The sequence below is a fragment of the Alosa pseudoharengus genome, unplaced genomic scaffold (genome assembly GCF_046254945.1).
Source record: "Alosa pseudoharengus isolate Yale_2024_CS ecotype anadromous, Long Island Sound unplaced genomic scaffold, YU_APseudo_1.1 YU_APseudo_1.1_scf_11, whole genome shotgun sequence".
NCBI lineage: Eukaryota > Metazoa > Chordata > Actinopteri > Clupeiformes > Clupeidae > Alosa > Alosa pseudoharengus.
This window is the reverse complement of record NW_027468576.1, coordinates 22,842,236-22,866,328: the sequence shown is the minus strand read 5'-3', so window position 1 is coordinate 22,866,328 and position 24,093 is coordinate 22,842,236.

The following is a 24,093-nucleotide window of genomic DNA, read 5'->3' as shown; positions in this document are numbered from 1 at the left end:
TCTCCAGGGTTCTGTTTTGCAATGGTTCTCTTCTTATCTTAGTGATAGATCATTTTCAGTCAGTTTAGGCAATTTCTCCTCTTCCTCTGCCCTTATAAAATGTGGTGTTCCTCAGGGTTCCATTTTGGGCCCTCTTTTATTCTGTCTTTATATGCTACCCCTTGGCTCAATTTTTAAAAAGTATAACATTCAGTATCACTGCTATGCAGATGACACTCAGTTTTACCTGCCTGTTAACACTAATGGCATTTGTTCTTTGGAGAATATTTTTAACTGTCTCAGTGACATCAAATGCTGGATGGCAAGAAATTTTCTTCAACTGAACGAAAGTAAAACTGATATAATTATTTTTGGCCCTCCAAGCGATGTTTCTATCTTGAAAAATGCACTAGGACCTCTCTCTGCAAACTGCCACAGTGAAGTAAAGAATCTTGGGGTTTTCTTTGACTCCTCTTTAAATTTTCATAAGCAAGTAAATAGTGTGGTCAAAGGCAGCTTTTTCCAGTTAAGAACCATTGCAAAACTGAAGCCCTTTTTGTCCTTCTCCGATCTTGAAACTCTTATACATGCTTTCATAACATCTAGACTAGATTATTGTAATTCCTTATATGCAGGCCTGACCCACTCCACTCTCAACAGACTTCAGCTAGTTCAAAATGCAGCAGCTAGATTATTAAGTGGCTCTAAGAAACGTGAGCATATAACTCCTGTGTTGGCTAAGCTGCACTGGTTACCTGTGGAGCACAGAGTTAAGTTTAAAATTTTACTTTTTGTCTTCAAAGCCCTCAGTGGTTTGGCACCTAGTTACATAGGTGACCTACTAATTCCTTACAGCACTCCAAGATCACTTAGGTCTTCATCTCAGAATCTTCTCTATATCCCCAAAACACGCCTTAAAACTAAGGGTGATAGAGCCTTCTCTGTTGTTGCCCCCCAACTCTGGAATAGTCTACCTGTACATATTAAGTCTTCTCCAACCATTGACTGCTTTAAGTCTAACTTAAAGACTTTCATTTTCTCCCAAGCTTTTAATCTACCTTAATACCCCCCCCCCCCCCCACACACACACACTCTTTATTCTTTATTTTATTTTTGACCAAATTGTTTATTATTTCAATTATTTATTTATTTCCCCCCCATGTTATGTGATTATTGTTGTTGTACCATTGTCATTGTTTTATGTTTGTTTGTAAGCACTTTGGTTCAACTAAGTTGTTTTTAAATGTGCTATAGAAATAAAGTTGACTTGACTTGACTTGACAATATACTAAACTATGAGGTGGACAAACTGTCACCAAGTTGTCATTGCCTAGCAACCACCATGTGTAGTACTGCTCACAGCAGGCCAAACCCTTTCAAATCAGGTCCTAAGTGGTGCACTTCTTAAAGTAATCCAACACGAGAGCTCAGTCACTAAATTGCCAAAAAACATTTCCCCTGCTGCCAGAGCCTCAATTCTCACTGCCTCATGGCCTGCCTCATACATTCTGTAGAAAATATTACAGATTCACGCCCCCCAGGTATTGATTCGAATGGCATTATACATGTGGATGGGTCTGAGAATGTTTTCTGCAGGGTAACATACAATACTACTACCATAGATCAAGCTGCTTCATGCAATAGCATGACTTATGCTTATAGTTCTATTCCAACGTTGATTTCTACCAAACGTATAGTAAAAAGAAAAGACAAATTTAAAACTAGAAACCTAACAAATATTCTTTCCATACCTCAGCATATTCCTCAAAAGCCAGAGGCATTTTCAGCTAACATGGGTTTACTGAATATAGGTGCACTTACTACCAAAACCTTTGCAATCAATGATTTTATTAGTGAAAAACAATTGGATTTTCTGTTTCTTGTTGAAACCTGGCTGACTTCAGACAGCGAAGCTGTTCTTGTTGAAACTTGTCCCCCAAATTATAATTTCTTCCACTCAATTAGACAAGGCAAACGAGGTGGTGGAATTGCCTCCATTCTCTCAAACAAATATAGTTGCACTAGAGTCAACTTTGGTGAATTCGCTTCCTTTGAGTACATTGCCCTCACTCTGAAGGCTGACCCAGCTGTACTTCTATTAACCTTATACCGCCCTCCTAAACTATGGGCTGGCTTTCTCGACCAGTTTTCTGAACTTATGTCGCTCATCATCACTAGCTATGATCGGATAATTGTAAATGGCGACTTTAATATTCATGTCAATAAGACAACTGATGCTAAAGCCAGTAAGTTCCTTAATGTGTTGGACAGTTTAGAGCTAAAGCAGCATGTTACAGGACCCACCCACAACCTTGGCAACACCCTCAATCTAGTCATTTCTAGAGGGATAGAAGTCACAGACTTATCAGTAAATGATATAAATATGTCTGATCATTATTGTGTATCTTTTAATATAGTACTACATACTCCAAAAATTCATCCCGAAATTGCAATCAAATCGCGACTCTTGGACATTAGAGCAGAACAGCAGTTCATAGCTCTTATAGACTCCATAAATTTAGATATTTTACATCATCCCATTGATCAAATGGTAGAGGCTCTCAATCATGAATTAGGCGCTATGCTTGATAGAGTGGCACCCTTAAAGACTAAAAAAAGGCCCTGTAGCAAACTGACACCTTGGATGAACGAAAATATCCATGATCTAAAAAGATCGATCATGTAGAAAAGCTGAGAGAATATGGAGAAAAACTAAGTTACAGGTTCACCGTGCCATTCTAAAAGAAAAAATAGCAAATTATAATAGAGCTATTCGGAATGAGAGAAGGAACCACTTCTCTAAGGTAATTGCTGAAAACAGTGGAAACTCTAGGGTGTTGTTCTCTACCATTGATAGGCTATTGCATCAAACACCTTTTGATACACTCAGTCAGGCATCCTCTCTAAGATGCGAAGAATTTGCAGACTTCTTCGAAAACAAAGTAATTTCTATAAGGGAGGCTATTGGTAATACAAGTAATATGTTTGATAGTACACCCAAAAACAGCCCCCCAAAATTAAGGTCCTTTAGCACTATTACTCAATCTGAGCTTGGTAAAATTATAACTCAAACCGGCTCCTCAACATGTGTTTTAGATCCAATCCCTACTAGATTCCTCAAAAAACTATATGATAGCTTAGCTCCCTTTATTCTCAAGGTAATAAATACCTCATTAGAAACAGGTATATTTCCAACTGCTTTTAAAACCGCTGTTGTGAAACCTTTACTTAAAAAGTCAAATCTTGACCATACCAATCTGAGCAACTACAGGCCTATATCAAATCTACCGTTCCTGAGCAAAGTACTTGAAAAAGTTGTTTGTAATCAGTTAAATACCTTCCTCAACGAAAACAGTATCCTTGAAAAATTCCAATCAGGTTTTAGATCAAATCACAGCACAGAAACGGCTCTAGTAAAAATAGTCAATGATCTCAGACTGGCTACTGACTCAAACAAAGTCTCAATCCTTATTCTTCTGGATTTGAGTGCGGCATTTGACACCATTGATCATAGCATCCTAATTCACCGCCTTGCGAAGTGGGTGGGTCTCTCTGATAATGCTCCAAACTGGTTTCAAACCTACATTACTGGCAGAGATTTTTATATCAGTCTAGGAGATCATGTATCTGAAAAACATGACTTGCCTTTTGGTGTGGCCCAGGGGAGCTGCCTTGGTCCCCTGCTATTTTCCCTATATATGCTTCCATTGGGAAATGTCATAAGTCAGCATAATGTAAACTTCCATAGCTACGCAGATGATACCCAATTGTATATTTCTGTGGAGCCAACTAACCCAGATGGCCTTTGCTCCCTCACTGCATGCCTAACCTCCATTAATCAGTGGATGAGCAAAAATTTTCTGAAACTAAATGATGACAAAACAGAGGTACTTTTGGTGGGACCAAAACTAAAGCGAGATATTGTTCTTAGTAATCTGGGGAACTTGGCACACCAGGTCAAACCAAAAGTAACAAGCCTCGGTGTCATCTTAGATGCAGAGTTAAGTTTTAAGCCCCATATCAGTAAAGTTACTCAAACAGCCTATTTCCACTTGAGAAACATTGCCAAAGTGCGGCCCTTTTTAACTCAACAAGATGCAGAAAAACTAATTCACGCCTTTATCACTAGCAGGTTAGACTACTGCAATGCACTTTTCACTGGTCTTCCCAAAAAACATCTAAAGAAATTGGCACTCATACAGAACTCTGCGGCTAGACTTTTAACTAAGACTAAGAAGAGAGAACACATCACCCCTGTGTTGGCTGAACTGCACTGGCTCCCTATTTCCTATAGAATTGATTTTAAGGTTATGTTAATTACTTACAAAGCTCTGAATGGCACAGCACCTTCATATATCTCTGAGCTTTTAATATCTTATCAACCACAAAGGAAACTTAGATCATCCAATTCTAATCTTTTAATCGTACCCAAAGTGCTCCACAAACAAAGTGGAGAAGCTGCTTTTATCCATTATGCCCCCAAACTATGGAACACCCTGCCTCTGTACATCAAGCAGGCGAGTTCAGTAAATATTTTTAAAAAAGATCTGAAAACATACCTGTACAGGAAAGCTTTTAGTTAACTCGTCTTATCCTGTAGACTACTTTTTCAGATTATTCTACATCTGCTGCTATTGGAGGGCGCAGCCAGCCAGAAGCAGATGGGCTCCCCCTATTAAGTCAGGTTCTGCTCAAGGTTTCTTCCTGGAATATGGGAGTTTTTCCTTGCCACAGTTGCCATATGGCGTGCTTGTGGGGGGTAAGAGGGTTAAGGCTGCCAGTCTTATGACATGTCATTTTCTATATTTTTGATATGTTGCTGAGTGGATCATAAACGGCCCCAGCAATGAAGAAATGTGATTGATAATGACTGACTGACTATTATTTTGTTACATGCTTCAAATGTAAAGCACTTTGAGCTGCATTCTGTGTATGAAAGGTGCTATACAAATAAAGCTTATTATTATTATTATTATTATACATATTTTTGTGTGTTTGTTTGTTTTTAGTTTTGTATCATTTGATCCACAACCTGATTGTATGAGTTTTTGATTGTGCAAAGAACACATTTAATTTCTGAATGCCATCAGTCAGCACTGTCTGATGGATTCACCACCCTAATTTACTGTTCAGTCTTAAACTTGTGAACCATTGTTAACAATAGTTATTCTTCATAAAAATACATTCTCACTATCAAAATTATACATGTCATGCATCCATTGTTGATCAAGGCAGCGCTGTTTTCTGTCTGGCCCAAAACATCTTCAATAATTGTATACATTTGACATTATTTGGCTCGATCATCCCAATATTAGTCATCCCTACAACACAACACAGTTATCTTCTTCTTCATCCTGTTTTTGTTTGGACTGATGGCTGTGTTCTGCTAGGGAAGACAGCTTTTTGCTTAGATACATAGAAAATAGATAAATTGTTGGCAAAGAATATAATTTTGTCATTACTACTGCTCTTTAACTTTCATGAAACCCATTACAGGTGTAAAAGTGGCAACAAATCCTGTTTACCTATGGAAATGGGTAGAGGGGTAGCCTTGTGGCTAAGGAGCTTGGCTAGAAGACAGTAGCCTGAAAAGTTGTGAGCTCAATACCCAACTTCCACCGCTGTGCCCTTGAGCAAGGCACTTAACTCTGAGTTTCTCTGGATAAAAGTGTCGCTAAATGAATAAATGTAATGTAAAAATGCTCATATATTAAAATCAATGGTCAGTTACTACCAATGGTCGAGTTATCTGCAAAACCAAGTAATTATCATATAAATGACAAAAGTGGATTACATCAATTGAAATATGTCTAGACATACAGTACTTTTGTGTTCAATGTATTCAGGATAACATATACGGAAAGTCATATAACAAATCTTAATGAGCTTTTTTTGGGGAGAAATTGCTTCTCAGAGGAATTTAAAATCATTTGCAAAAAATTATGCTGGGCATCTTTGGACAACACCTGGGGACAAGAGATATAAGTGGGCTAGAATATATGCTATGATGACCATTATTGTTTTTCCTTGTTTTTTTCTTCTTCTGAGTGTCCACTGGGGCTAAAATTTACTGGGATCCATTTTGCATCGCAAAAGTGCTGGGCTGGCTTTTCAGAGTGGCTGCTGTGGTAAAGGACAGTAAGCACTGGAACTGTTGAGCAGAGGAATTTAGTGTTCCCGAAGGTGCCACATCAGCTAAGTGCAGTTCTATCGAGAAAAGCAGAAGGAACAAATAGTTGCTAAAATATTAACTGGGATTTATTCACAGTTACTGACCTTCTTTGGGGTTTGTGTTGTGTTCATTATAATTGAAATATCTGGTTGAAGGTCTTTAAAAACTATTCAGTAGTGAGAAAGACCTCTTAGGGTGAAAATAAAATGACTAGCCTTCAGGAGATATTATGTTCTCTTGCTCACTCATGGCAGTATTATCAGTCATTCTTGGGAACACAGAGAAATTGGCTATTCAATGTTACATGCTTTTTTGTGCCTACAGTCAGACATTACAATCAGCCAATATTAACAGTATTGAGAGTAAAGTAAAAGCTATGCAATAAAAATGTAAACGTTGCAGCTCTTTATATTTTGTGGACACTGTTTGCAGTCCTAATTTGTGTTGGAGATAAACTGTTGGCTGAGTAGATGGCAGGGAGGTGTCCATGCAGTATAGAAAGTAGTAAAGATATTTAATTTAACTAGTAGTAGTAAATAAATAGATGTACCGCAGAGCGGTACAAAATATGACCGCCGCCCAGTCCAGCACATTTTTTCCACAAAAATACATCACGCTGAAAGGCCTATATGATTCTAACTGTCTCACTAAATTGCATTATCCACACTCAATTCTCACTGGTATCTGCTAGACAACAAGTACCAAAACATGATTAGTGCATAGATTTCACATGTAAAATTCATTTTATACAACCCCACCTCCATCTTGCCTGTTCATAATTCTGAGAAATTCTTGAATTGTGTGCATGTGTGCATGTACATGTTTATGTTATGTGTGTGGGTGTGTGTGTGTGTGTGTGTGTGTGTGTGTGTGTGTGTGTGTGCGTGCTTGTGTGTGTGCCTGCGTATGTTCCTGTGCATGCAAGCGTACATATGTCTACTGTGTGAGTATGTGTCATACGTATGATTACTGTGAATGTATGTGTGTGTGTGTGTATCTGTTTGTGCACATGTGTGCACATGAAATGGGTTAACATGACCCCTGGAGGCAAACATACGGAAAAAAATGGTCATCCTAGGCCCTACAGTTCTCAAGATATTCACAGAGAACTGTGTCTGCCCTACCCTCCTTTCGGGGGGTCCAGTCCAGCGGGGGGGCTACAGATCAAAACGAAAAACGATGGTTCCATGCTATCCATGTGGGGTTACATGCCCACCAAGTTTCGTGTACCCCGGTCTTTCAGTGTCCCGGGAATCATTGACGGAAATTTGGGCATGGGAAAAAGAAAAAAAAAAAATTCTGACTAAACCTATATGACCGCCGCTTCGCTGCGCGGAGGTCATAATTATACATTGACAGACACACACACCGTACTCGGTTAAGTTTACAAAATGTCAGGGTTATGCAACATACTGTAGATGCATAGCCTTGTCGCCTTTTCAAGACTGTATTATTATGACCGCCGCGCAGCAAAGGTTTAGTCAGATTTTTATTTTTTATTATGACCGCCGCGCAGCGAAGCTAGGATGACCATTTTTTTCCATATGTTTGCCTCCAGGGGTCATGTTAACCCATTTCATGTACACACATGTGCACAAACAGATACACACACACACACATACATTCACAGTAATCATACGTATGACATATACTCACACAGTAGACATATGTACGCTTGCACAGGCACATACGCAGGCACACACACAAGCGCACGCACACGCACTCATATAGGCCTTTCAGCGTGATTTATTTTTGTGGAAAAAATGTGCTGGACTGGGCGGCGGTCATATTTTGTACCGCTCTGCGGTACATCTAGTTTTCCCAGTAATGACCGGCGTTCTATACATTATCCCTTACTTGTGGAACGTGTGCACTTCCCTTAACTCAAAACTCTTTCATATTCAGACACACTGGAGGACTGTTTACAAATCTGCCCAGGATAAGGCCACGTGATATAGAGCAGTGTTTCTCAAAGTGTGGTCCGGGGACCACTGGTGGTCCGCAAACTATCCCAAGTGGTCCGCGAGCAGACGTGGTAAAATATAATATAGATGAGTTGTTCAATATTGAACCAACTTGTATGTAAATCCAAACAGTTCTGCAACACTGCCTATGTAGTGTAAATCAAATGAATCCTCTGACACAATAGCCTAAGCAAAGTGCAAAGACAATAAGCAAGATGGTTCAGTGAGTAGGCCTATTGTGTATGCTGTTGAAGTAGGTCTAATCTTTTTCTTTTTTTTTTTAGCTAGGTGGTCCGTGCGTTTCTTTTTTATTGGTTAAGTGGTCCTTTGTCTGAAAAAGTTTGAGAAACACTGATATAGAGCACCTACAAACCTGATTATTTTGGAAATTCTCATATTTAATTTTTGAAGAAAAATTCACAGTTTAATCTCTATTTGACTTGGAGATCATTCACAAGTACGGTGTTCATTTTAGGACATCCTCAGACTCAGGTGTCAGACTCAGAAAAACATCGGTCATCTTCAGACAAAACAGCCTCAGCGTCAGAAAAACCTCTGTCATCTTCAGACAAAACTGCATCAGCGTCAGAAAAACCTCTGTCATCTTCAGACAAAACTGCCTCAGCGTCAGAAAAACCAGACTCAGGTGTCAGACTCAGAAAAACATCTGTCATTTTCAGACAAAACTGCCTCAGCTTCAGAAAAACTTCTGTCATCTTCAGACAAAACTCCCTCAGCGTAAGAAAAACCTGTCATCCTCAGATAAAACTGCTTCAAACCAAACTGCCTCAGAAAAAGTGGAGTCAGGTCTCAGAAAAAACGCTGTCAGAAAAAGTGGAGTCAGGTCTCAGAAAATCAGGTCTCAGAAAAAACGCTTTCAGAAAAATTGGAGTCAGGTCTCAGAAAAAACGCTGTCAGAAAAAGTGGAGTCAGGTCTCAGAAAATCAGGTCTCAGAAAAAACGCTGTCAGAAAAAAGTCAGACGAAAAAAGTCTCAAATGAAAAGTTATTGTGGGGACAGAAGAAGACGACGGATACAGAACGGTGAGTTTAATATTATGCTTAATACGTTATTCTGTCACTGGCAGGGTAGGAATTTCACGGCGGCCACGACGGCCGTGGTAGCCCCTTGCGTTGGCCGTGAAGCCCCTTTGAAAATCATAGGTTTACAGGCCACGGTGGCCTTGGTGCCCCCTTCTTTCAATATTCTGCTTTGTGTCCTACTAATAGCGATTTTTATTTAGCCTGCGGCCTGTCAAAATAATCTTAGCATTCACAGCGCAAATTAATTTAGTCTTTTACGCATTGGAGAAAGTGACATCGCAAGAAAGTGCGTCCAAATTCTATGGAGTAAAACTTGTGCCACCTTAAACCGAATTTGAATATGTTGTATTTGCATTTGAATTGCTGAATTTGAACAATTGTATTGGAAAAACGAATTTGAATAGTATATGTTGAAACTGAATTCATTAGATTGTAACTGAATCTCAGTCAACTTGAAATTGAATATAATATTTTGAAATTGAACTCATTTGCTCTGATACATAAATTATCCTGATTGAAAATGTCGCTCTTGGAACTTTCACATTCAGTTCTCACAATTCAGTTTCAAAACGTGAAATTCAATTTCAGTCTACCGAGACAAAAACAGCTGGTAGCTCAGGAAAAGCAATCGAGTGCAGAGCTATTGTGATCGCGTGACTAGTTCCGAGCGCGAAGCAAAGCATAGTGGGCACTTGGTTTGCACGGTTATTAGATCTGCACGCACGATTCATAAAACACATTCCGAGTGTAGGCCTACTGTCTCATCTACCGTTTATGTAATTTTAAACAAATAAAACATTTGTTGCAGTATTATTTCAAACTTCTAGCTTGTCAATCCTTGAAATACAGAACTAGCCTAGGCTACCCAGCCATCAAACATCGATGTAGCCTAGGCCTACTTACCTACCGTTTTTGTAATTTTAAACAAATAATTTTTTTTTTGCAGTATTACATCTAAAACTTCTAGCCTGTCAATCCTTGAAGTACAGAACTACCCAGCTAGCCATCAAACATCGATGTATGGTCTTACCTACCGTTTTTGTCATTTTAAATAGGCTAAAACATTTTTTACAGTATTACATTTCAAACTTCCAGCCTGTCAGTCCATACAGAACTACTCAGCTAGCCATCAAACATCAATGTACTGTCTACCAATTGCAGTACTAAATAGCAAACTTCTAGCCTGTCATTCTTTAAAATGTCATGGGCATAACTTTCTCTCGTTTTCGTTTTTCCTACTCAACTACTGCTCTATTTCTTATCCTGGACTGCCACCTACTGGATAGAAAAGGCAACAACCTAGTAATTATGTGAATAAAAATTTACATGTTTGAATGACCAAAAAAGGACAAATCATTACCGTTTTCTTACGTTTAAAGCCACTCTTTTAATACTATGATGTGTAGGCTACCTTTATTTGCTTCCAATTACATATGGTTATGGTTACGCTTTTGTCCAAAGCAACATAAATACAAAACAATATAATACTTAAAATTTAACAGGGAACAAATGAAGATGTTGGTCAGACTATAATAAAGAGAATAGCAATAATAAACAACCATGTCAATTCAATCAATAGTCTAATGACATAAACAATGAGAAAAAAGGGAAAATAGTAATAATAAACAATAATGTACATTCAGTCAATAATATAATAAAAATAACAATAGCATGGTAAGACTACATTATGGAGAATATCAATAATAAACAACAATGTCAAATTAATCAACAGCCTAATGAAAATGAAACAATACTATACAAACCATAAGTGTTAATGAACTAAGTGCATGTTGAACAGATACGTCTTTAGACCCCTGTTAAAAGACCCAAAACTATCACAGGAACAGAGAGCACTGGGCAACATGGAACCACTGAGGAAAAGTCTTGAATTTGACTTATGTCTGGTCGACACCACAGACACTCTTCAGAAGACCGCAGTGGGCAGTTGGGGATGTACGTCTTGATCATTGAATTAAAATAACAAGGAGCAGATCCGGTCAGTGTCCTATAGGCCAAAGTGAGAGATTTAAATTTAATTCTGCCTAATAGGGAGCCAATGGAGAGTAACTAGGAGAGGAGTTACATATGTCTTTGGCTGATTAAAGACCAGGCGTGCGGCAGCATTCTGAATCAGCTGTAACAATCTTACTACACAAGCAGGTAAACCAGCTAATAGTAAATTACAATAGTCCAGCTTGGAGATGACCATGGCCTGAACAAGAAGTTGTGTGGAATCCTGTGTCAGATAAGGTCTGTTCTTCCTTATGTTGCAAAGGATAAACCTACATGATTTTGCAATTGCATCATATTTAATATCAGCTGATTACACACATAAACTAAAATTTAGATTGCCCATACATTTGGAAATCCATTTGGAAATCCATCACCACCAATGGCAAACAAATCAATTCCAGAGAAAACAACAGTGGACATGTTTATTAGTGTGTAAAGTGTTTTACAATATGTGTTGCATCTTGCAAAGATATTTATTAAGAGAAATCAAGCTTCGGTGTCTATGTCTGATCGGTGCCAGTCCAAAGGTCCATTGTCCTTAGTCTATCTCACTGTCCACTGTTCATTGAGGCCTCTCAACCTATGAAAATAAAACCAACAAACAATCAGTGTTTAGCTTAAAGGTCTACTGTGAGTCTTTCTCGTTAATTGTTTATTCATCTCTGCGCAAAGAGGTCTCATAAGCATCAGGCAATCAGGATACAGAGACAAGTCTGTGCACCTAAGAGACAATCAGTTGTTTCTCACACACACATTCATACCTTGCATCGTATACATCATAATAAATATCATTACACCTTCTCTACACACGACTTGGTCAATAAAATGAGTTAATTAAGAACCAAGGACATTTCTATCGTCATACAACACATTTTTTGCAATCTACACACACATTACTGAAACAGAAGTATCAAGACAACACACAGTTAAAGTATAATAATTAGGTTATTGTAATATACTGTGTCTATTTCTCAATAACTTTTACAAAATCTGCATGGAGTCGATGAAGAAGCATAAATCAGCCTGTAGAAATACTGTTAAACTAGGGTCTCTTGAGTCTTGATCGATCATATTATCGATATAGAACATATTCAGTTTGAAACTCTTAGAAGCTAGCTAGCTACCATTTGCTAACAAAGTTATCGCAATCCAGTTGTCTGGCAACATCACGGCACGAAAAAATTGCCCCACGTAGCATTAGCTAACAGACAACACAACGATGAAAAAAGCTTAACTAGGGGGACATATGCAGTTTTCCATGAATGATACTGTTTAACCTGATATTGTAACGTGTTCTTACAGGCCTAAAAGGCACAATGATATGACAATGACCAATCATATTGTTCTATCAAAGAGTAACGTTATAGTAGTCTAACTGGTTCTGAACTATGGAAAAAACTTTAACTTAGTCGATGAAACTATGCTGGCTAGCCAGCCAGCGCTAGCATATAATGTACATTATATACAAAGTAACGTTAACAGACATGGCATATGATATCAACTTACTTGGACGTTTTCTGATGTGCAGTCGCTTCCATCTCTTCTTTCTCTGTTCGACACTGTAAGGAGGTTCAGGAGACAGCTTGCTAAGAGGGTGCTTGTCAGTACACGATCCGTACCGCCTGCCAGATCCGTTCTGCGCATGCGCATAATTACGTAGTAGAAGACGTAACGATTTCTCTGTAATATCTGTACCGCGCATGTCTTGAATCACTTGACGGCCAACGAGCGGCACAACTGGCGGCATATCGTTGTAGGCTACATTTTATGTAAGTCATTATTCAGTTCACGGAGAGTCTGTTTTATTTATTATTGTATTTATTTATTTAGGCGGCACAACTGGCAGCATATAACTTTGTAGGCTACATTTTATCTAGCCTAAGGCATTATTCAGTTCACGGATCTGTTTTCTAAGGATATTTAAATTAAGTATGATATTGGCACCGATCCAAAACCGCATATCAACGTCTCTGTAGGCCACTATCCTACACCTTTGCGACATTGTGTGTTTTTGTTTTTTTGTAACATGTAGGCCTAGTGTGGCGATGTTGTGATGTTTTTAAAAGTAGGCCTAGCTTACGCTATGCCATGCTATAATATTACGAGGTGCTATAATAATAGGCTATGCTTTAATATTACGAGGTGTTTGCTTGGTGCAAAATCCAAAACAATAAAGGAGTTGAGTACATGAACATAGACCATTTTGATTACATGTGGAATGGAGTCGTTGTCTTGCTGTTACTGCAAACCTTCAGTTTTCTGTAGGCTAACCCCCTTTGCGATTCATTGCTATATTGATCCTAGGCCTACCTAACTAACTTACCTTGTTTCAATCTGAGGTCGGAGTAGAGCAGCTGTGTTGTCAAAGAGTCGAACGACGTGGGTTCTAAATCTCGCTGGTTTTGTCTTTTTGCATTAGAAGGGGGGACTATATACTAGGCCTATATCTAACCTAAATGAGGAAACAATGCCACCAGCGGTGTTTAAAAAAGATAAGGAACATAGTCCAGCAGGCAGAAATGCATATTATCTACATGAATCTGAATCGAACAAGAAAGTCTACAAAACTGACCAAGGAAATGACTTGAAAGAATGCATTGTGTGAACATGAATGAAGTCACGACACGAGACATATTAATGAATAAAAGTAGTGTTAATTATAATGTCACAAACATTCCCCAAGACAAACATCACTCTTCCACACCGGGAGGGTGGTGCACCCCACACCCAGCATTCACTCTAAGTTCGAGGGCGTCTCTACAGACAGTCATGAATTTTTCCATGTCCGGGACATTCTCGAATATGAATGTAAATGGCTCCCTTGCATCCCACTCAGTTGTGTCCTGCAACACCCTCCAAGCATTAATCTGGTCTTCGTGCTCCATCGCCATGTAGGATGGTTCATGCACCCACCCAGTGAACATGAAGAGCCCAGGGCTGTTCCTCAGCACATATGCTGCTGAGTACATGTCCTTCAGTATGATGGGAAGGTCCTCCACTTCTACCTGCTCCTCCTTTGATAGAGTAAAATACCTTGAGTTAAGACTACATGTTTATCTTTACAGTAATGTAGTCATACCCATTTTTTAAAAATAGTTAATAATTTTAAACTTTTTTGGTTTCATTTGTGAGTTACTTTGGACAACAGCATATGCTAAATCATAATTTCATGCACAAAGAACATATAGGATGAAAACAAATGGTTGTCTGGTTAGTTTGGCCATACCTTAACTTTGTGGGATCGAGGAATCCTATATATAGGTTGAAGGGTGCCTGCCGTAAGCTCTTTTGCCTCCTCGGTCCAGAAGGCAAAGCGCTGTCCAAAGTGCTGCCCATGCCTTTTCAAAAGTCAGAGTACGGTACTTTTAATATAGCATAATTGTAAAACAGACCAATGTTTTACTGCTTGAAATGTGTTTGGTTCCTACCTAGTGATCGAAAATGTCTCCAGAATCTGCAGACACCACCACTTGCGAATGGATGGTATGTCCGTCTGTAATACACATATAATATTGGAGATTTGCACTGTTTATTTTTTAACATTCTTGCTTACATGCTATGAATTACAACTTACATCCAAAAAGTCAAATTGGCCATTTGTGCAGATGCTGAGGGCGTACTGTTAAAGAGAGAGAAAGATAATGATTACAGAGGTGTAGGACAAAACAGGAGAAATTGTGTGGAAATTGTACAAGTTTACCATAATCATGAAGATCCCACAACTCTGTCCATCCGATTGAATTGGAAATGGCTGGAAAGTAATTCACAGTTACTCAAATATGGTGTTGACAACCATTGCAGTATACTGTGTCCACTGTGCAAAAATAAATGCCAAGATATTACATAGTGAGTAAAGTTACATCAAAGTCTTTTCCGGTCTTCTCCACCCATGGTCCAGCAGCCACTGCTCCTGCAAGTTTTCTGGAAAAAAAAATTATGCAAGCTGTTAAAGATAAAAAACTGAATCCATAGAACAAGCCTTTTTGTTAAAAATTTAAGCCATAGAACAAGGCTTTTGCTCAAACACGATCATAGTACTTTTAACTGTTTGGACTTTTGATCTGTATTTCTTAAGGCTTTTACACAGCAACTTCAAGGACAATAATCGTTAAGATGTCTTTCTTAAATTGAATTCATATGGGAGTAGGTGTAGTCATTGTTAGGATACATGTGCTGCTGTGTGTCAGCCTTAAGGAATCAGAGGTGAAGTTGTAGAGCAGTGTCCATCAGCTCTGTAGTTCAAACCTAAATGCTGTCATGTAAGCCTCATCACTGAAGCCATTAGGGTTATTGGAGTCCAGAAAAATGGCTTCTCTCTTGGCCACTAACAACACCTGTACGGACATATAAAAAATTATCACATATTGGGTCCACCACTGGTAGACCTGTATGAAAATACGTAAGAAAAAGCTACTGGAACCGTACACAGAGCATGTAGTGGTCCGCTGCATTCGGCTGCCTACTCCATGCCGGTATTATGATTGCCGTTTTTGATCCCATGTTTTCCTACAAAAGTAAGGGTCATACATCCATAAACTACAACTTTACATTTGTAAAGGCATCTATGTGACATGGTATTGCAATCAATGAACTCACCGGCAATCGAACTTCACCCGTTTTCAGGGTGGGAACCACGTATAAATCCATTACATGGACATCCATTCCCTGTAGGTTATTTTAAGTCAGTATTTAATAACGGCACCAAAATTATATAAAATCTAAAAATTAACACTTACATGTCTTTTGGCTGCCTCTCCAATGAGCTTAAAGCAAGCATTCCCAATCTAAGAAAACAGAATGCATTGGATTACAAAACTCCAATAAAGCCACTGAAATTATCCAAACCCTAAGCATTATCTACTTACGTTGCTCTCAAGCTTTTCTTCTAACCCCAAGCTCCAAAAGTCCTCCCTCCGTAGGCAGACGGGACCATCCAGCACAATGAGTTCTGCTGCTGGACGTGCTTTGTCCAGCACATAGTTCAGCTAAGAATGGGGGAAAAAAAACATTATCCCTGTTTTCCATTAGCCCTTGTAAGGTGTTCATATTTTCGTTACTCAGTCAACGTTTCAATTTTTGACCATTATTGGTGCCAAGGTCAATGGGCCTCATTCACCAGTGTCTTCCTAAGAATTATCTGAACTGTGTTCTTAAGAAGGTCCTACGGAAACTCTTAGGCAGATTCACAAAGGTGCTGTATAACAAGAAAGAAGACTCTTGTAATTGGCACTCACCAGTTCATCCTGGAGAGGCCCCAGGTCATTGGACCACAGTGGACCACGGCTTGCATACTGGTGATCCACCAGCCAACCACCTGCTGCGTAAACATGGTCCCCTTGCCTCGATGGTGTGCTATTACCTTTAACAACAGAAAAAGGTTGTTGGCGTCACTCTGACATACAACAGATACATAGAGAATACAAATTTAGACATCCGTAACTCATACAAATCTAACCTTTCATACGGAAATAGGGCCGCAGACGTGAGACATTCATTGTCTTCACTTTACCCTCCACCCTCAGAGTTGCCACACCTTTTGAGGTGACCGAGGTGAGGTTAAATGGCCCCTGGTGTCGGGTCTGGAGTGTAGCCCTTTTTTTGGGGGGGGGTTTCTCCGCGATGAGGACCTCATCTCCGGCCTCTAAACAGACCTGCCTCACCCGCTTGTTTTTTCTGTTTTCAAAGCTTTTTTTGTATTTGTTCTGGGCCTTCTCGATGTTGCTGATGACCTAAAAGGTCAGTAAATAGAATTTAGTATACTTCAAGGCATGCAATCATCTTGCACATAAGTTACATAAGTTACATCACACCCAACCTTCTCGTTTAAAGCTTTGACTTTGGCCAAGGTACTGTCAAGCTCATCCTCTGGATTGTCCACTTCAAAGTTGTCCTCCATTGGACAAGTATTCAAAGCCTCTGGGAGACGGGGGTGACGGTGGAAGAGCAGATAATACGGGCTGTGCTGTGTCGATCTCTAATTTCAAAAAAGCATTTTAGCATGCATGCATACTTTCCACAACAAAAGTAACACTAACAAAAACATCCCTGTGAAATGTCAGACCAACCTGTTTCGCTGTGTTGATTCCATACACAATGGCTGGCAGATGAATGTCCCAATCATCGTGCGCCTCATTCACATAGCGTCTGAGGGCACGCTTTACATTTTGGTTGGTCCGTTCATCCTTTACCATCAAAATGCTTTTATTACATACATACTCATCTTAAGCAAACAAAACATTCACAGACTGAATATCATTGAACTAGCATTTTGTACCAGCACACTTACTTGTCCATTTGTTTGTGGATGGTAGGCACTGGACACTGCATGTTGAATATTCAGTGCCTCAAAGATATGTTTGTTTAGCTGCCAATCCAAAACATAGGTTATAAGCATTGAAAACATGTCCCGCATTGTCCCACCCAAACTTAAAGCTATTCCCCAATTTGGTCTGCATCTATTTATTGTTGTAAGTGCAGTATGCCATTGGGAATTTTGCAGAAGACGTACCTCATTCACAAACTCACTGCCTCTGTCCGAAATTATTTTCCGGACCATACCAAACATATAGAGCTTAGAGACCAGGGCTGCTGATGTCTCACTGGCAGAACCGTTCTTTAGGGGCTCTGCAATGACCCATTTTGTGAACAGATCAGTGATGGTTAAAATGTACTGGTGCTCTCTCTGAGTCTCTCTAAGAGGACCAATCAGATCCATGCCCACCACATCCCATGGCTCTTTCACCTGTGGATATGCAATAACTTTATTAGATACATAAGTGTCTTCTACACTTACAATTGTAGACCGAGGCAAACCCTACCTTTATTGGGTGGAGGACCCGTGGAACAGTCTTGATGGGATCATTTAATTGGCATTGCCGACAACATCGCACCTGATGTATGAAAGCAAAAAACTTTAAAGGGAGCACTCTGGTGTGAGGATCTTCACTTTTCTTTGAACTGTAACATTTCTGATCCTGCACCCGAAATACATGGATGGGTGTGATTACGCTTTGCCTGTTAAATTAGTTTGCAAGCCATGACGAAATTATCATATCGATTTTACCCATTCTTCCACATCTGCCTTTAGAGTGGACCAGAAGTAGCCAGCAGTGACCCGGTCTCTGGTGGCCCTCACTCCAGCGTGGTTACCAGTGCCAGGCTTGTTGTGGCACTCCTTCAAGACAGCTTCCTTTTTTTGCTCGGACATAACAACCAGCCTCATGAACTGCCTGCTTGGGCCAGTGTAGAATAACTGGTTGTCTGAAGAAAATATTCAAGATTTATTGAGTGACTGATTGATTGATTAGTATGTCTCTGAGTGTGTACAATGTTATCTCAACTTACCATTTACAACAAAGGTGTTGGCCACCCGTATGACTCTCTTCCGGTCAACTGCGGCAACAGCGGCATCGACAGCCCCACTGAGTAGATACTGCCGAAGAGCAGCATGAAATGAGTACTGGTCCATGTTTCTTTGAACAAATGATAAAAAAAAACATAGATATCTAGTAAGCATACACTACTAAAATATGTTTACATTTAGGTACCAAGATGGGAGACTAAATCAAATCAAATTTATTTATACAGTATATTTGACAAACACAGACCCAATGTGCCCCAAAAGAAAGGGAGTAAAACAACAAACATGACCAAACAATAAAGATTAGATAAATATATAAATATAGAGATTAAAATGCATATAATATCAAGTGAATAAAATCAATGTTCAACTGTGAGTTTAGAAAGTCCATCAAATATTTTGTGTCATGTGGGGGCATTGACTAACAAAGTAAACCAGGTTTGGTGCCATAGACAGTAAAAGATAGTTTGGTGCCCTGTATGAAGCAATCCACCACTTGCTCGACGATGATGTCACTTTCTCTGATTGGGTGTAGTAGATTAGATCATTTATAATTGGTCCATTTTTTGGCATACGTCACATCGTTCTCCAGATTTCCTAATCCTGCAAACCACCACGACAAGTGTCTGTCATTCCCACGGTAATTTCACATGGGTTGCCATGTGGTTTGTGAGATGAGACCAAGTTCTCAGAAAAATAGCCTATATTTTGACTAGCTACACCCGACGAATTATTTTCACAGATTGTGCAGGTAAGAGTACAGCGTTCAGATGTTCAATGTATCTTTGTCTTTAGAAATTTTGATATTGTTGAATAACAGAATATAACTGTGTCTTGCATATGTGAACGTTAGCTATCGTTAGCCGTTTGGGTAATCATTAATCGAACAGTTAATGTTATGCAATTGTAATTTAAATAGGGGCCGCATTGACCATTAGCTATTATTTATTCATGTCGGTGTTAGCTAGCTTACTAAATCTTAAGGTTGCTGTATTTCTTTGGATGGTTTATGGTCTAAGGTTAATAATGTGCATTTATCAGGTTGATGCCACTAACATAACGACCATGACTAAGTTAACTTCACCAGAGGAAATTGACTTGGAGATATGTGTGGTAAGTACTTTTTTTTTACTGGTTAACGTTAGTTAAGATATTAACATCGATGGATTGTAGTATGGACCGATATGTCCATGGGGCTGATTTCGATAGCCAGTTGGCCCCCTGATAGCCTTTTTTTTTTTTTATTGTAGCCGAGTTTAAGCATGGGCTAACATTAGCTTCGACAGTTTCCCGGGGATTTAGTTAAGAACGCTGCGCGTTATAGTTAAGAACGCTGCGCGTTACACTGACATCACTCATCATGCCTGGCTAGGTTTCCCGCTTATGCCTGAGCCGCGTTTTCGCTGAATTAACAGACATATTCTTTGATGATAAAGCTATCCCATGTAACTGTAGCATATTTTGATCAAACTCCGTCACGTTAATGTCGCCTAATAGCCATCGTGACAATTTAGTAGTATTCTAGATATTATTGTTGCAGAAATATCAAATATCCTTCGGTAATGTCACTGTTTAATTATAATATATATATATATATATATATATAGCTGCTACTGTATATTCATGACATTTATCTACATGTCATGTGTTAACGTTAGGGTTCACCGCCAGTGACAATAGCTATGTTGTAACTTAAAACGTTAACGTGAACGTTGTTCGACATCACACCAGAGCCCGTCTTATTAGACATTCTCTGATCACACATAGTTAGCATTTGTCATAGCAGATGACGTTGGTACAAAAATAGCCCATTTTCTTCGGAAATGCACAATATATAGTTATTCATGACATTTATCTACATGTCATGTGTTATTGGATAACGTCAACGTTGGGTAAAGTTGACATTATCAACATCAAGGAAGGTCAAAGGTGCTCGCGCAGCCAAAGTTTAAGGTTAACGTTACAGTTATCGTTGGCTAGCCTAATAGCGTTAAAGTTAGTTCACTTAAGTGACTTTTTAACATTGTAGCCACCATACACTTACCTTTTCAGCAACTCTTGCTCTTTAGAAAGAAACAGCCTAAAACTATCTACTGCTAATGATAATCTATTTATTTAACTGAACTAAATTAAACTAAATCGACCTAACTTTATCTAGCAGCTATCTATTTATCAAACTAAAACAAAGATTAGCTACAATATTTAACGCTACAAACAAACAAACAAACAAATGTCAAACTATTCTAACTAACTAAACAAATCTACTCTATCTGACGTTAAAATTAATCTAAAACAATGTAAAATAAATCAATAAAAATATCGCCTATTACTAAAATGCTATTACTAAAATGCTGTCTCTCGTATGTCTCTTCAATATCTCTTATCTCTATTACCACCAACGTCTGCGCAGATTGATGGTAGCCAGGGGCTATTATAGTTGCGGCTTGTTGGCAAGCACGCGACAAGCACGCGACGTTTCAATGTGCAGTATTCTGTTCTATTCATCTGATAAGTAAAGTGCCAGGATTGATTTCAGTGAAGCATAGGAAAGCTATGAGTTGACAAAATAGGCTAAGCTCACTTATAGTGTGATCCCTTGTAATATAGCTGACATATGTAAGTCACTTTGGTCAAGAAGTGTCTGCTAAATGTAATGTAATGTAATGTAATAGTCGGCAAACCAGTTTTCTGTTCTTTAACATGGCTGTCAACAAGCACCTTAAAATTAATGTTTTAGTTCTATCAAAACGTAAAAATTAGAATGTATGTGAGTCTTAAGGTCCATGGGCGGCTCTACAAGGAGCACTGCTGTGGCACTTCCCTACTCACCTCTGCCTTTGCTAACTAAGTGGGTTAGGTTGACCTAGTATCCAAGCAATGGAAGGCAATACCATCAAATGCAATTGAGTATGTTTCTTATTCCAGAGATGAGGGAAATTACTTGCCTCTTTCATGCATTTCCTTTGTCCATCTCTTGTGTTTGGGGAATGCCATTTGAAGTCACTCTTCAGGTCACAATGTTGATGTGAAGATTAGAAATGTATTCTCTTCTGTTATATTCTGCTCCTTTCGTGTTCACTCCAACTCTAAACATCTTGTTTATACAGTACCCAACAGTGAAACTTTATTCGACTTTGATACACACAAGCCACCCTTTGTTGGCATTACTTGAAATTCCATAGAAAATGCTTGGGGTCATTTTTGACCCAATGTATGGAAAAGTGTGGTAATGATACAAAAAAATATACCAATGATGATGCAAATTCAAATGGCCTCATGTCAAAGACAAAATATTTGAGGAATACATGGAAGATTAAACATTAAAAATGTAAAAGATATTGCAACAACAAAAAAATGCTGGGGTCATATTTGACTCCACTTATGCATGTAAGGGTCAAAGATATCTGTTGGATTGTCTCCCATTTGGCCTTAATCACAGATGCATCAGAGTATTGATTGTATTATGACCTGTAGATTCTTAGCGTTTGCCCTTTTGTTTTTCAGTACTGCAGTGTATGAATAATGATGATAGTGATAGTGTTCTAGTGCTGTAGTAATATTATTCTAATACATTATTTTGTCTGTCCTATTTCTCTCTCTCACTCTCATTTAACAGTTCACACCATCAGAAGGGGCAGTGCAACCAAGTTCACCAAGACTCCCCAGTACAAGCTGAAAACAAATGTCCGGATCAAAACAAGTATGGTTTGCTGAACACAAAATCAAGCTTCAGACATTGCATGATTCACTATTTTGTACGTAGGCCCAGAGGACTGTTAGGGGGCAGGCTGTTTATTATCAAGTAGGAGTATAGTAAATAATTTAGTCAACATTTTAACTCAATGTTGGTTTAAGTTATAAACAAAACATGTTATAAATGGAAAAAATCCATGGTTCTGCGTCACTGTTGGTAAAATGATCATGATGGCCTATATATTTCAGCCATATTTGGTTTAGTTTTGTGTAGGTCTATAGGCTACATCTACTTTGCTCTATTATAAATTAGTTTTCTTTAGGCCTTATAGGCTGTATTGTAATATATAATGTTTGAAATATATGCATCTCAATGTATCAATACTTCCCAAAAGTCATCAGATGTCATCATTTAAAGGGTTATTTTTTAAAAATAGTGCATTCATTTCTGTGAACTGACCACCGTGGAGTCCATTATCCCGCTTATTCCACTGTTGCCACTTGCGTTGTGTTCATTTCCTGTTACAATTTAAACGTTTTAATCGCTAAAACTGTCTTGTTTGTAGAACTAATTTCTTCCGACACATATCAACTAATTTCTCAACTTGCAGGACAAACTGCCGTTACTAGTTCTAAATGGATGGTTGCTCCGGCCAAAGGCCAGTCGTTAGTTCTATCTCTCCCGTTGTCAAGTGGGCTTATCCCAAGATTCTGATGAACTTTAGTTTTGAAACATCGCTATTTTACTTAGCCTGCTGTCATCCATCTAGCTAAAAGCCACCTCCGTCATATGCTACAATGTTGCCATGTTCTGAACGTCTGCATTTTACAGCTCGGATGCAACGTGACAGTTCATTTAAACTTCACAACGAGTTCGGCGAAATAATATACAAGTGTGATACGGCCAACAAAATGGATCTACTTCATAGGTGTGCAAATAACATACGGTTAATGGTCGTTCTAAATTATGCAGGACAATGGGAAATTCAACCAAGCAGTGGAATAAATACTTATACTTTCATACTTATATACTGAATGTGATTTTACCTTGGATTTTGGCACAAGGGATTGTAACATCTAATCCTGTGTATTAATGTAATATAATGTAACCCTTGAATTGTTGGAAAACCAGTCCTTATAGTGTGACTTATTTCACCTATTTTAATCAGTGTCGAACCACTGCATAAAGAGTTATAATACATCGGTGTAAATAAAATGCATTAAAAATGAAAAATGGTCAACTCAAGGTGATTCTCTTTCACAGAAAAGCCCAAGGACTCAGAACATGAAGCCAAAGAAGTAGATGATGACTTGGCACAGTGACACCAGATGGAAAAGCCCATTGCAGTGGTCAACCCTACTGGAGATGAATGCATCAATAAGTTATCTAAATCATGTTTTGACATTAGACATCTAAGTTTGGCCATGTTTTTGAGGCTTATGACTCAGCCACTGCACATGGTTTGTAGAGAAAGGCACGCACACTCTATTCTGTGAGATGAAAATGTTTGCATGGCTCTGATTGGAAATTGCCAGAAGGGATAGGTCAAGCAGGAGCAGTGTGAAAGGCGTCCTAATTGCTTGAGTGGGAGGGGAAACGTCTAATGGCCACCTTACACCAAACAAGTTTGACAAGATTTGGGAAAGATTCTTAAAAGATTGTAGTATTTTAACTAATGCCCCCCATTCAAGCTTTACTCAAAAGACTCCAATCTTTCCCAAATCTTGTCAAAGTTGTTTGGTGTAAGGAGGCCATTAGTCTAATAGCCTTGCACCAAACCACCAAAGTACTCATGACTGTCAGGTAGGGGTGTGACGGTATTTTAACACTATTTCAAAAAATGTCCAGTGATGACATATTACAGGCTA